Raw genomic sequence first — 12,802 nt, forward strand, 5'->3', positions numbered from 1 at the left:
TGTTGTTTATACTACTAAATAGCATGACTGAAAGAAGTACTCGTGAAATTTAGCGCTAACAGTGTAATTGGTCATCCTCCACAAGATTTCACTGATGAAAACCTAGCCTATATATCAGGAACAAATATCCAGCAGCTTTCTGGTAGTATTTGCAAAACAATTTTTATTACTCATTCAATGCTAATTATGCATTTTGAGAGTCAAATTCAGAATAAATTATGTATACACTATGTAAAGATATTTACACACACAGCATGTGTATCAGTCGATATTCTCCAACTCACGAGTTAAGAAGCAACTTGCTATGCATGTTCTTGGCAAAGTTAGGCTGAGGGTAAATGGGGGAGATACCATATGTTTGCCCCTTCCTCTGAAGGAGTAGAGAGATAACTGTATTTAGTTCTTCCATCTGAACCTTCCTCAGAGGTGCATAAGTCCCTAGGGATGCAGTTTTGGAAAAAGTTGGGGGGTGGGCAGAGACAGCCAACTCTTTGAATTCTTATGTATTCTTCAGAACCTCCTGCAGTGGGGGCTCTTTCTCTTACCTTTCAAAGACAGAGGGAGGAATGATGGGAATCAGTAAGAAAGTTAATACTCAGTTCACTCTATCCGTAAATCTCCAAAGGACTCAGGCATTTGTTTTGATTCCTGAGGCCAATCTAGTATAAGTTGAGCATAGCATGAGATTGCATATATAAACTATTAAGCAAATGCAAATGGAACAACCAGGGGCAGTGTGTCAGCTGTGATCGAAAGCCCAAAGCTTATAACCTGGGTCAAAGTGGAGACGGTGAGCAACAGCATGAGTAAAGGAAGTCACTCGAGTTAGCAAGTCCAAGGCAGGTGGACAAACAGAAATCTAGTGTCAAACTATCTTCATGAATGTGGAGTTCGGCTGACAAAGAGGCCAGGCGAGTGCGCAGCTATGGAGGTGAATAACTTGTATCACTCTTCAGGAAAGAACTCGCCTATCAGATGCAAGGGGATTAGTTAGCTGACAGCTTCCAGCTATAAGTGCCTTCAGGACCCATCTTACATTTTGAGTCGGGGACACGCTCTTCCCAGGCAGTCTTAGCAAATGAGTACGCATGATGGAAGCATTAGGATCTGGACATTTCTGCCCAGTGTGGAAGTGCTTTGCGGGCAGTGTCTGTTCTGGGGCTTTGGTTAGGCTGGACAGGCCTTCCTCAGAGCTGCACTGCAGCCTGAGACTCTTCCCACCCAACCCTTCCTCCTTCCTCCCTCCTTTCACCGGTGTCAAACCTGCATGGTAGCCTGAAGGATGTCACTGTCTACTCCTGCTACTTTCCTCTATTTTTTTTTCATAGATAAATAGTTAAGTCTCTTCCATTCGTAACTACATCTTGGTGTCTGCTTTCTGGAAGACTCAGCTGATTACAGGAGGGATGCCAGTGTTCCAAGACACTGCAAGAATACCATCTATACCAGTAAGATAAATCACTGACTGGGGGCCCTGACACTTGGCTTCTCTCATGATACTGCCTTTTCATTTGCCCTTGGTTTGAATGGGAATCCCAGAGAACCCAAGGAAATTGTTCATCGATAGGGTACTTATAGTAAGTCCTGGTCAACAGAAAAAATATAACAGAATAGACACAAGTGAAAGGAGCACAAGAATCTTTATTCTTCTCCGTTCACAAAAATTGTGCCCTCCCATGAATATGTGAATGTGCTAAAAACCATCGTTATGCATTTTATGTTGGTGAATTGTATGGCCTGTGAACTACATCTTGATAAAAGTGTCCTTAAAAAACTGTACATTTCCAAGTAGACAAGGAAATACCAAGATGACAGTAGAGGAAGATAAAGGCAATAAGATAGTAAATAGTTTCTCTTTTTCACTTTGGCCATATATAAAGAGATTTCATAGTGTTTCTTCATGCAGAGAGGGCCAGAGGGTTTATAAAGCTCTGGGAAATATTCATCAATATACTTTCTGAATTTAAATTGAACAGAAATAGTGAGGAGCTTATGCATTCTTTGAAATGGCTACTAAAATGAATGACATGGAACAATTACACCTACTTCCCCAAATTATGGGATTTGGGGAAATGGCAGTTGAACAAGTTGGTGTGTTCATTCATTTGACCAACATGAAGGGGGTGCCTACTCTTCATCCTAAGTATGGTCTCTTGAGCCCTTGAGTAGCTCACAGCAAACCAGGGGACGTAGACTTTTAAACAGTCTAGGATGCGGGGACACACACTGCAAGACTGCGAGACTGTTTGCAAGAAAAAGTGGCAAAGTCCAGAGAGATAATAGCATCAGACTTGAGGGTGATGTGACCTGCTACTTAGCAAAGCACTAGGAAGACTCGGAGCTCATACCTGCGTGACAGTTGTTTTGTTTCAAGCTCTATTTAAGTTGCTTATATGTATTAACTCATTTAATCTTCCCTCTTACCCTATGTAAGTATCAGCTGTTAAAATAAGCCCCACTAGTAGACAATGAATCTGAGCTAGTGAGACGATAAGTACCTTGTCCATCATCACAGCGTGGGAGAAGTAGAGCCAGGATCGTAAATCCGGACAGCCCACTTCCAGAGGACCCCTGTACTGCATTAAGATGGGCAAAATCAGAGCAAGGCTTTCCTTTGTTCTGTCTTTGTCTGCTTCAGAGGTTTTGCTAAGTTTGAGATTTTTTTACTTATTGTACTAATAACAGTATAATAACTTTAACGAAGAAAACCTTATCTATAATCTCATTGCTCAACGAATCTCTGACTCTTACCTATCATTATTCTTTCCTTTGTTCTGATGATAGTCTTTTCCAGAGCAGATTCTCCCTATCTTATGGTGTCTAAAGATGGCTGCTCTGAACCACCTTTCCTTTTTTCCATTCCTGGCCTATGCTCACTCGAGACCCTTTAGCCATATCTCAGCACCTACTCAAGCTCCTCTGTATTTCTGGGGAAGTTGGAGGCAACAGCCCATTTCAGCAGCGAGTGGGACTCCTGGCCCCACAGAAACTACCACAGCAGTAGCATCTTTGATACATAGGGGACTTGAGGGAACATCATCATCAGAGAGCAGAGAGCATGTGTATTAGTCACCTATTGCTGCCTGAGAAGTTACCCTCAAAAGTTAGTGCCTGAAAACAACAAACATTATTGCCTCAAGGTTCAAGAGTGCCTTAGCTGGATGTTTCTGTCTCAGGGTCTTTTATGAGGTTGCACTGCAACCTTGTTGAGCAAGTTGGCAGCATCTGAAGGCTTGACTAAGGTGGATCTCCTTCAGAGTTTGCTCACGTGGGTGTCAGTGGGAGATGTCAACTTCTAGTCCATCGGCCTCTCTGTAGGGTTGCTTCCAATATGTCAGCTAGCTTCCCTCAGTGTGAATGATGAGAGTGAGAGAACCAGCAAGCCGCCAAGATGGAAGTCCTACTATCTTTTATATACTAATCTCGGAAGTGAGGTACTATCACTTCTTATCATTTATTAGCCAGCCCTAACATGATGTGGGAGGGGACTACCCTAGGATGTGAATACCCGAGGCAAGGGTCATTAGGGCCATCTTAGAGACTGACTCCCATACTTAGGCAGGGGCCAGGGGTGGGAGGAAGAGCCAGACTTCTGTGTCTGCATCTTAACTTATGGGAATGGTGTCCACTGATGTTTTGCAGTGTGCAGCATATGTAACCACACATAGCGGCCCAGGTGGCAGTCCCTCACCAGGTGGCAAAATCAGGGGTATTTGTCCTCAGCACTCTTCCATTACCTGTTAGGAATTCACTTATTTATTCATTCAACAAACATTTTTTTATTAAGTTTAAAATTTTAATTCCAGTATAGTTAACATACAATACTATATCAGTTTCAGGGGTATAATATAGTGATTCAACAATTCTATACATTACTCAGTGCTCATCATGGTGAGTGTGCTCTTAATACCCATCATCTTTTTTACCTACTCCCTCACCTACCTCCCCTCTGGTAACTTGCATCAAACATTTTTAAAACACCTGTAACATGCGTCTGTATTGATAATGTACTGAGTAATGGGGTCCTAGGGTCTCAGCCTAACAGGGCTTTGATTTTCCCACATCTGTGTTTTTCTTCTGGATTTCCAAGACATTCAGAGTGACCACAGAGTGCCCTACAGCCCCTTTCAAGCAAAAGATTATTGTCTTTCATCCCATTTTCACAGGGTCCTAATCTTTGGTAAACTTAAGCTAATAATGATATTTCCTTCAGGGAGCACAATCCAAATATTTCACAGTCCTTGACCACTGGGTGCCTAATAAGAGTGGAAACAGACTAAACAAGGGCTGGCTCTACCAGTAGGACGCATTTTTTGCTGAAATCCAGTCCAGTTACCCTCAGAGAGGTCTTTTCTAGCACACCCCAGTCATGTTAGAAAACTAATTGTGACTCTACCTACTCATGAAGTTGGCAGTAACAAAAGTTATAAGATGAGCCCTACAAAAAATATTCCTGTTTGCCAATGCTAGGGGTAAAATGTAGGCAATATATTGAAGTCCAGAAATAAGAAGTGTAGGAAAGGAGTGAGTTCATGATGATGGATTGATGGACCAGAGCAGGAAATACAAGGCAGGTAAGCTATTTGTTTTGGAGACGGAATTTGAGTCTTAGGGGAGAGGACTTGAGAAAAATCAAGTGAAATCTGTTAGTAACACTGGACTCATGTTAATGTGTTCTGAATTTCACAGACTCCAGAGCCAAACTGCTGATTTCAAATCCCAGCTCTGCTACTCACTACCTATGTGACAGTGGGCAAGTGACTTAATCTCTCTGAGCTTCAATGTTCTCATCTGTACATTGGAGTTGACTGAATGAAACCAACCTTCTGGGGTGTTTGTGAGCTAGTATATATAAAGTACTTGAACTTTGCCTGGTATAAATTGAGAACACACTAAGCGCTAATTATTATTATTGGAGAAATTAAAACAATGTCTATTGTGTAGTCAACAGAGGTCAAGTTCATTCACTGCACCAATAGTTATTGAATATATGTATAGCAATGAACCTCAGACAACAAAATCCTTGTTCCCAAGGTACTTATATGTGGAGGAGGGAGGGAGGGAAGAGCAGGGGAGAAATAGAAGACTAAAATAAACAAATAAGTAAAAATATACTATTTTAGAATTTATTATGATGATCATGCAAAAAAGAAAGCATAGTAGGGGTTATAGGAAGTGCTGGAGGTGGGGAGAGGTGAAGGGAAAAAGGTTCTAGAGACAGGAGATTGTTAAGTCAGAAGCGTTGAGGCCGAGTAATGTTTGGTGTGTCCCATTCTGGCTGGAGGGAGATGAGGATAGGGTGAAGTTGTACAATGTGAGGTCAGAGGGGTCCTAGTTGAGGGTAGTGGGCAGATCATGTAGGGCCGTGCAGTCATTGTAAGAAATTTGTCTGTTGCTCTAGGATGGAAAGCCATTGGAGGTTTTGAGAAGACGAGAGACCTAGATTTTAAAGGACAACTTAGACTATTGTACGTTGGGATGGAGGGTGGGGGGAATGGAGGGATAGTAGGTAGTCAGGTAGGAGTCTCTTGTTGAGAGATGATGGTAGCTTGGATTAGGGTATTAGCTGTGGGGAGGGAGGTGGGAAGAAGTGGATAGTTTTCAGGGTGTATTCAAAAATTTAAGGCAGAGTCAACAGAATTTTTTTCAACGTTTTTTTTTTCTTTCTTTTTTTTTTTTTTTTTTAATTTATTTTTGGGACAGAGAGAGACAGAGCATGGACGGGGGAGGGGCAGAGAGAGAGGGAGACACAGAATCGGAAACAGGCTCCAGGCTCCGAGCCATCAGCCCAGAGCCTGACGCGGGGCTCGAACTCACGGACCGCGAGATCGTGACCTGGCTGAAGTCGGACGCTTAACCGACTGCGCCACCCAGGCGCCCCCAGAGTCAACAGAATTTGCAGATGAATTGGATGTAGCTCTTAAAACAAAGAGAAAGGTCAAAAATAGGGAAGTTTTGTGAGGACAGGGATTTTTCTCTTTTATTCAATGTCATATCCCAACCAACTATACAGTGCCTATTACTCAACAGGCATTCCCTGACTTAATGAAAAGGGCAGTTCTGATTTGTATTATATCCTTAACTTCCTACGTTCAGTAAATACTATACAACAGTGAAAACAACTACAGATAAATGCAGTATTGTTATTTGCTGCAACAGAAGAGTGCTTTGTTATAAAATATTCATTAGAAACAAACAAAACCCAACAGGATGTCCACCTGAGTACATTTAAGAGTTCTCTGTTTGGAGAAAAGCATAGAGATCTAGAAAACGGGGATTCCATCATCTATCTTCACCAAACCATCACAAAATGCACTAATACACAATCAGTCAAATGAAAATATTAAAATACACATATTTAACGATGTAGAATTTTTCACACATTCAAGACAATCTATCAAATGTTCTATTTTGGTCATATTCTAATATTAAAAAGCAAATTTTGTGCATTATGTCATCTCTTTCTGCTAATATATTGCACCCTGTGAGAGGTATATATGGCTATATAATTGGTAAGAATCTCAGAATATGCTAATTGGTAGTCTTCCAATGCATTTTTTAGAGTCTAAGGGCAACAGGGCCTGTTGATACCCTTGAGTGTTGCATAGAAGAAATACACAAGAGCACACCCACTTTTTACTCAGTAGTGATTTATGGAGGTTGGAAGCCAATGCCTGCTTTTGCCAGTTTTCAGGGATGCGATGAAGTAATAGTTTTTGAAGAAAGCATTTGATGAAAGGATTTTCAGTTTGAGACACATGTATGGATCTTGACTTGCTCCTGTCCTCACAGGTCTTATTGCACTGATTTCTTTAGGCTGTTTGAATTGAGCTGGACTCTATGGAGGCTATCTGCAGCCACTTTCCCCACATACGGTGCCAGCTCCAGAGTATGTCACATATATAGCGACAGGTCCTATATAGGAGAGGTCTAGGAGCAGCAACAGCAATCATTTGGCAAAAGGAGCTAGGGTTGAAGGTGGGGGAAATTTTGTGGAAGCTGAGTTTGCATGACAGGCGTGGGTTCTTTTTTTTTTTTTTATGGTTATTTGGGGTGAAGATTATAGGGGAACACGACGTTCCCTCAGGTCACCCACAGCACTGCTACTGTTCCCATTGCCTTTAACTGGGCATTAAGGCAGCTCCCACTCGCTCTTTCACCTCTCTCCCAAATATCCTCCTCCTTTGTCCTCTCTCCCGAATATCCCAGGGTTAAAATGGCTTGGAGCTCCTAGCTACCGTGTACATTCTAGGCCGGGACAACCCAAAAGGCTGAAGGATTTTACTGTTGCAGTGTAGGGTAGAGAGTCTGGGTTAGCCTTCGCGAACTTTCCAGGCTAGTGCGAAGTTTTCTCATCTTGGGTGCATGTGGGAACCAAGCGTCTGAGTTTTGGTTAATATGTCAACAGGGTCAGTCCCTGTAGTTACTTTGCGAACACTGTGAGGCAAGTGTGCAGCCCACGGCTGCAGTGGCTGGGGGTAAAACGCCGCACCCAGCTTCGTCTTAGGGCAATTCCCCTTCCCCGCCCCCCCCCCCCCCCCCCCAGCCAGCATTGCCCTTTAATGCGCGTGCCCGTCAAGGTCCCCGCGTCCCTTCCCCTCAAGTCGCCTCGTTAGCCTCTGTTTCCCTCTCCTCTCCTGGTCCCTGCCTTTCCTTTTCCGTGGGACAGCCCTCGCCCACCCCCGCCACGGCTCACTCGCGGGACTCGGCTGTCACTTTACTTTTCCGTGCCGCCTCCCCGCCCCCTCGCCAGGCCGGCCGGGCAGTTAGCCCGTGCGCGCGCCCGCCACCGCCCCCTCGCGGCCACGCGCCGGGAGGAGGCGGGGCGGAGCGGGCTTGGGGTGCCGGGAGGCGCGCGGCGCGGCACGGCCGACGTGGGGCTCGCGCTCTCGCGGTCTCTCCCGGGCGGGCACACGGGCACGCGCACTCGCGGGCGCGCGCGCGGACGGCCGGGCGGAGGCAGCGTCTCGCGGAGGCGGTGGCTTCACTTTCCAGGAGTCAGGGGCGGCCGCAGCAGCAGCCGCGGGCAGCAGCCTCGGGAGCCGGAGCTGGAACGGCCGCGGGCAGCGGCAGCGGCGCTGAGGGTGAGTCCGGGCGGGCGCGAGCGCGGCGGGGACAGGCGTGGCCGGGCGGCCGGGTGCGTGGTGCGCGGGTCCGGCTTTCGGTGACAAGACCGTCTGCGGGGACACCCCGTCCTCGGCCCTCCCAGCGCCCCCCCTCCGCCCCCCGCCTCCGCAGCCCTCTTTCGCGGCGCTTGGGCTCTAGCCCGTGACCTGCGCAGACGCCCCTCCCTCAGGTATTCGCCCGGGCCTCGCCGGTGCTCCCCCACTCCAGTCCCCGGCGTCCTCCCTCTAGCTGGCGTCCCCCCTCTAGTGGGCGTCCCCCCCCCCAACCTCCTCTCCACGTCGCAGGTCTCTCCTTACACCAATTGCGCCCTAGTTCTCCTTCTCTGCTCCCTAGCGTGCCCCATTCCCGGCGCCCCCTCCCGCGAGCCTCCTGCCCCTGTTTCTCGCCCTTTCCACCCCTCCCCCTCCTTCCTATCCCCCCCCCCACCCCCGCCCGCCTCGTCCCTGCCTGTCCATCTTCTACCCCCTTCCGTTCTCAGTTCCCCATCCTTCGCCACCCTTCCAGCCCCTTTGCTTTCCCAGCCGCATCCTGGAACTAAGTCTTTGCAAAAGTACTGGATAAATGTCACGGTGGAAAGTGCCCGGCTTGATCTTTTGCTATTTTCCCTAATTGCATAATTGCTGCACATGGTGTCTCTCTGGCGAGTGCCGGGTCTGGCGCCGCCACCGAACCCCGTGGCCCTCCTGGAGAAGACCTTGTGGGGTGTGTTTGTGTATGCCCGGGTGTTGTATTGGTCTTTTGTGAAGCCTAGCGCTTGTCACAGTTTGGAGCCGAAGCCCATTTTTCTCTGGTCTCTTCTCTGCAGCCCCCACTGGCCTGGTTTGAAACTGGATTCCCTCTGCCCTCCTTCCCCCACTTCTCCCCCTCTCTTCTCTCATAATGTTTTGATCCTTTTGCCCTTTACCATTTCTAATGAAGATAAAGCGTAGCTTCTTGTGGGTTTTTTTTTTTTTTTTTCCCACGACCAACCAGAAATGTCCAATCCATCTTCCCTTAAGGAAATTAAGGCCGCTTTAGAAAGACATCATCCTGTGCTCGGTGGCTGTTAGACCTATTTGCATGTTTTCAAGATTCATCGTTTTGTATTGTGTATTCTTGAGAGTTTACTGAAATATTTTTATTTAAAAGTACAAAAGAAAGTGCTAGGGTTTACCTTCGGATTATCTAGCGCTTTGGAAAGATTTTAAGGTCTTCTTAGTTTTTTTTTTTTTATTTTATTCCTGATTCTTTAAAAAGTATGTTTCTGTATATGTGATAATTCAGTCTGGACCTTGCAATTTAAATAATTGTCTCAGCGGTTTGGACGCTCTGGCTCTTTAGTGTTTTTGCATATGGGCTGATGCTGACGATAGTGTTTAATGTCATACCCCATTATATCTCCCCCAGAACATAGCACCTTTTCTTCAAAAATTGTATTTTATTTTACATTTTAGGTAAGTTCAGAAATCTGAGTAGGAAGACAAATAAGATATCAAAAGACAGGATTAAGCGTTTTCCTGTTGTAAAAGCTCAAATGAACATTTGCTTTTACAGTTTTATACCATGAGATACAGTTATAAGGCTTATCTGGACAGTAGTTGGATTTATGAAGTGACTATAGTTGCTTTTACGTTATCAGTTATATTTATAACCGAATCATTTCATTTTTATGGAACATGTGAGTTTCATTTATTATATTGCTGATTTCCAGGACTGCATGTAATTACGACATAGAGTACACAGCTATAATACAAGATTATTTTGTGTGTTGAAGAAGAAACAACATCCAAACTTTTAATATAGCATGTTTGAGGAAAAGTCCACCTTTCTATTTTATGTTTAGAAACCAAGATTTACTTTGAGTCCATAATAAAAATAGAAATTAGGATATCTTATTAGCTTTGAAACTATCATTGAAGAAGAACACTATGTTTCTAACTCTGGAATTTAAGTTTATCTTCCTTCTATGATTCGATCAAATTAGCTAAGTAGGAATTAATCTTAAAGATAATTTAAAAATGCTGATTTAGAAGATAACTTTAAAGACTTTTAATTCATGACTTTTTATTCATTTGTATTTTGGAAAGACAAAACAATTTCATACTTATACCTAATTAAAATGCTTGTAGACTGCTTTTTCTTCGTAAAAATCAGTTGTCACCTGAGTGGTACAATAATTTTTTTCCAATACTTTTTTCTGTACTGAGGCATTTCAAAACCAAAATCAGTGGAAATTTGCCTTACTCTTGATATTTGAAAAAGAAACGAAAACTTTGTTTCTATAAGTTTCTGTAGTGGTTATTAGCGGTCTCAGATGAATTTCTTATCTGTAGGTTAAGATTCAGATGAAATAAAGTTGTCTTAGGTCAAAAGTGAAAATGAAATATTTTTCTTTATTGTGAAACTATAGAAATTATACCTTTATTTGGGTTTCCTTTTTTATGGAAAGGAGCCAAACTTGAGTATATCATCATATGATTTCTATATATAAAATTAAAAGTTGGGCAAGACATGGTATTAGAAGTTAGGGTAGTGACAGGAGGTGATGCATATGCTGTATTTCTTGGTCTGGATACTGGTAACACAAGTGTGTTCAGTTCATGACAGTTCATTGGCCAACACTCAACATTTGTGTACTTTTTTGTCTATACGGTACACTTCAAGAATTTTTCTTCAGCTAAGGATTTCCTCTAATACTTATCCTCTGTTGGCCTTCTTTTAGTATCCACATAATCAAATACTTCTCCATTCAATTCTTGATCTGTCAGTTCTCTAGACTCCCAGCGGCCAAACACACTGAGACTCAAATCCATTTTATTAATAACCACTTTATGGAGATGTATTCCACATACTGCAAAACTCACTGTTTCAAAGTATACAGTATACTAAGTGGTCTTAGGATATATTTACAAGGATGTGCAACCGTCACAACTCTCTGATTTTAGAACATTTTCAGCACCTCAAAAAAGAAACTCCATACCTATTAGCACTCACTCCCTACTTGGATATTTTTAATAGTTTTTTTTTTTCTTCTTAATTTAATTTAGTTAGTTAGTAATCTCTACACCCAGTGTGGGGCTTGAACTCACAACCCTGAGATGAAGAGTTGCATGTTCTACCAACTGAGCCAGCCAGGAGCTCCATAATAGTATTTTTTAATAATTCTCTGGAGAGATTAGTCTTCTGATATTCTGGAGTGGTGTTTGAAAGTTGAGTTTGGCTCAGATTGAGTCATTGAGTAATCTTTCGAGTAATTATATACTCATAGCATTATTATTGTGCAAATGTACATAAATAAGAACATTGAGAAGAATGTGTAGCTTTATAACTAACGTAAGATAGAACTGAAACTCTAGGCATAGATTATTAAACTGAAGGACCAAGTTCAGTAAAAAAGAATTTTATTTCATTTAGGCTTCTGTATATTTTTCATACAATGGGTTGCTTCTGGTTTAAGATGTATAAAATGATTTCTCACTCATTTCACATTTCTTAAAATATTGCCAACAGCATTTTGCTATATCCAAGGACCTTTCCCTGAGAATTGTTCTCTTTCTCACTTCCATGCGCATCTGCTCTAACACGCTTTTATGTACATACTTATAAGATTTTGAACTTCTGATATATTTTAACTGAAAGAAGCTGGAAAAAAAATCAATGTTAAATCCAAGGATAAGAATTAAAGTGAAATAAAAATGAAAAAAAAGCAAGAAATATATGTTAGGACTGTTACAGCTAGACTTGAAACATACTGGTATAAAATTTCAGTATTCTATTAAGTGACTTTAGTGCTCATAAAAGATGTCACAGCTGTGGAGACTGATGATCTCCATTTACAGAACAGGTAGAAGAGCAGTCACATTTCTCCGTCAGTGTGTTTTCAGAGCTGCTTGTACAGACGTATTTTTGTTTGGCCTGGGGGAAGGGAGCTGTTGGAGTGGAGAGGGGTGGTGTTGTGTTTGTGTGATGTGTCTTTGAAGGCATTCAGTATCTTCTGTTGACTCTTCACCTCTCTGCATCCGGATCATTCTCTTGCAGCGCTTTTTGGTTTGTCTTACCATAAAAATTTCAACCCATTAAAGACTTGTATTATGAAATCACTTTCATTTAGAGGAAGCTGTAAGTTAAATCTTCGGTGGGGGTGAATTTTCATCACTGTCAACTAGCTATACATTTAGACTAATTACAGTAATAAAAAACAGTGCTTTATTTGAGGTATCTTTCTTTTACAAAGTACTTCTTAGGTGTCGGTAACATGGCGAGCACAAGGCCCTTTTGAGTCTGGACATTGATTTGTCAGTTTGGTTAGAGTTGTCAGTACACTTTAAGCTAGTTTGGTTGTAAGGAATGTCTTCATAGAAGCCAAACTCAGGAATTGATTATTATGGAATGACAGTTCAGAGGGGATATCCCTTTTCACTTACTAGAATTTTTTTTGTATCTGCTAGCCAGGTTATAGCAGTTATATACCTATGTATCAAGGTAGGTATTAAGGAAATTGAGTTGAGAATTAGAGCTGCTTGGGGAACATGAACTAAGAGCAAAGGGAATTTGAAAGTCTTTAGGGATATTTTATCCAAGGCTGGAAAAAAAAGAATCCTTCACCATTTCAATACAGTCTCCATTTCTTGTGAAACACAGTTGCTTGGTATATTGCTCGATCAGTGCTGACACCATCATATGGTTCAGGTTTTAT

At 42.8% G+C, this 12,802-nt stretch overlaps 1 protein-coding gene across 6 annotated transcripts in view; it reads left to right on the forward strand.

Annotated features, from left to right (window-relative positions):
- Window positions 1–7,825: 7,825 nt before the first annotated feature.
- The window catches only part of UBE2E2 (ubiquitin conjugating enzyme E2 E2), a 374,957-nt gene continuing 369,980 nt past the window's right edge, over window positions 7,826–12,802 (forward strand). The window contains exon 1 of one of the 6 annotated variants that reach the window (XM_060638556.3): window positions 7,826–8,084. The gene's annotated coding sequence lies outside the window, so the exon portion shown is untranslated. The remainder of the gene's footprint in view (window positions 8,085–12,802) is intronic. The other 5 variants (XM_060638561.2, XM_060638557.2, XM_060638559.2 and 2 more) reach the window with 5 other exon arrangements.

Source organism: Panthera onca, chromosome C2, assembly GCF_046562875.1.
Source record: "Panthera onca isolate mPanOnc1 chromosome C2, mPanOnc1 haplotype 2, whole genome shotgun sequence".
Classification (NCBI taxonomy): Eukaryota; Metazoa; Chordata; class Mammalia; order Carnivora; family Felidae; genus Panthera; species Panthera onca.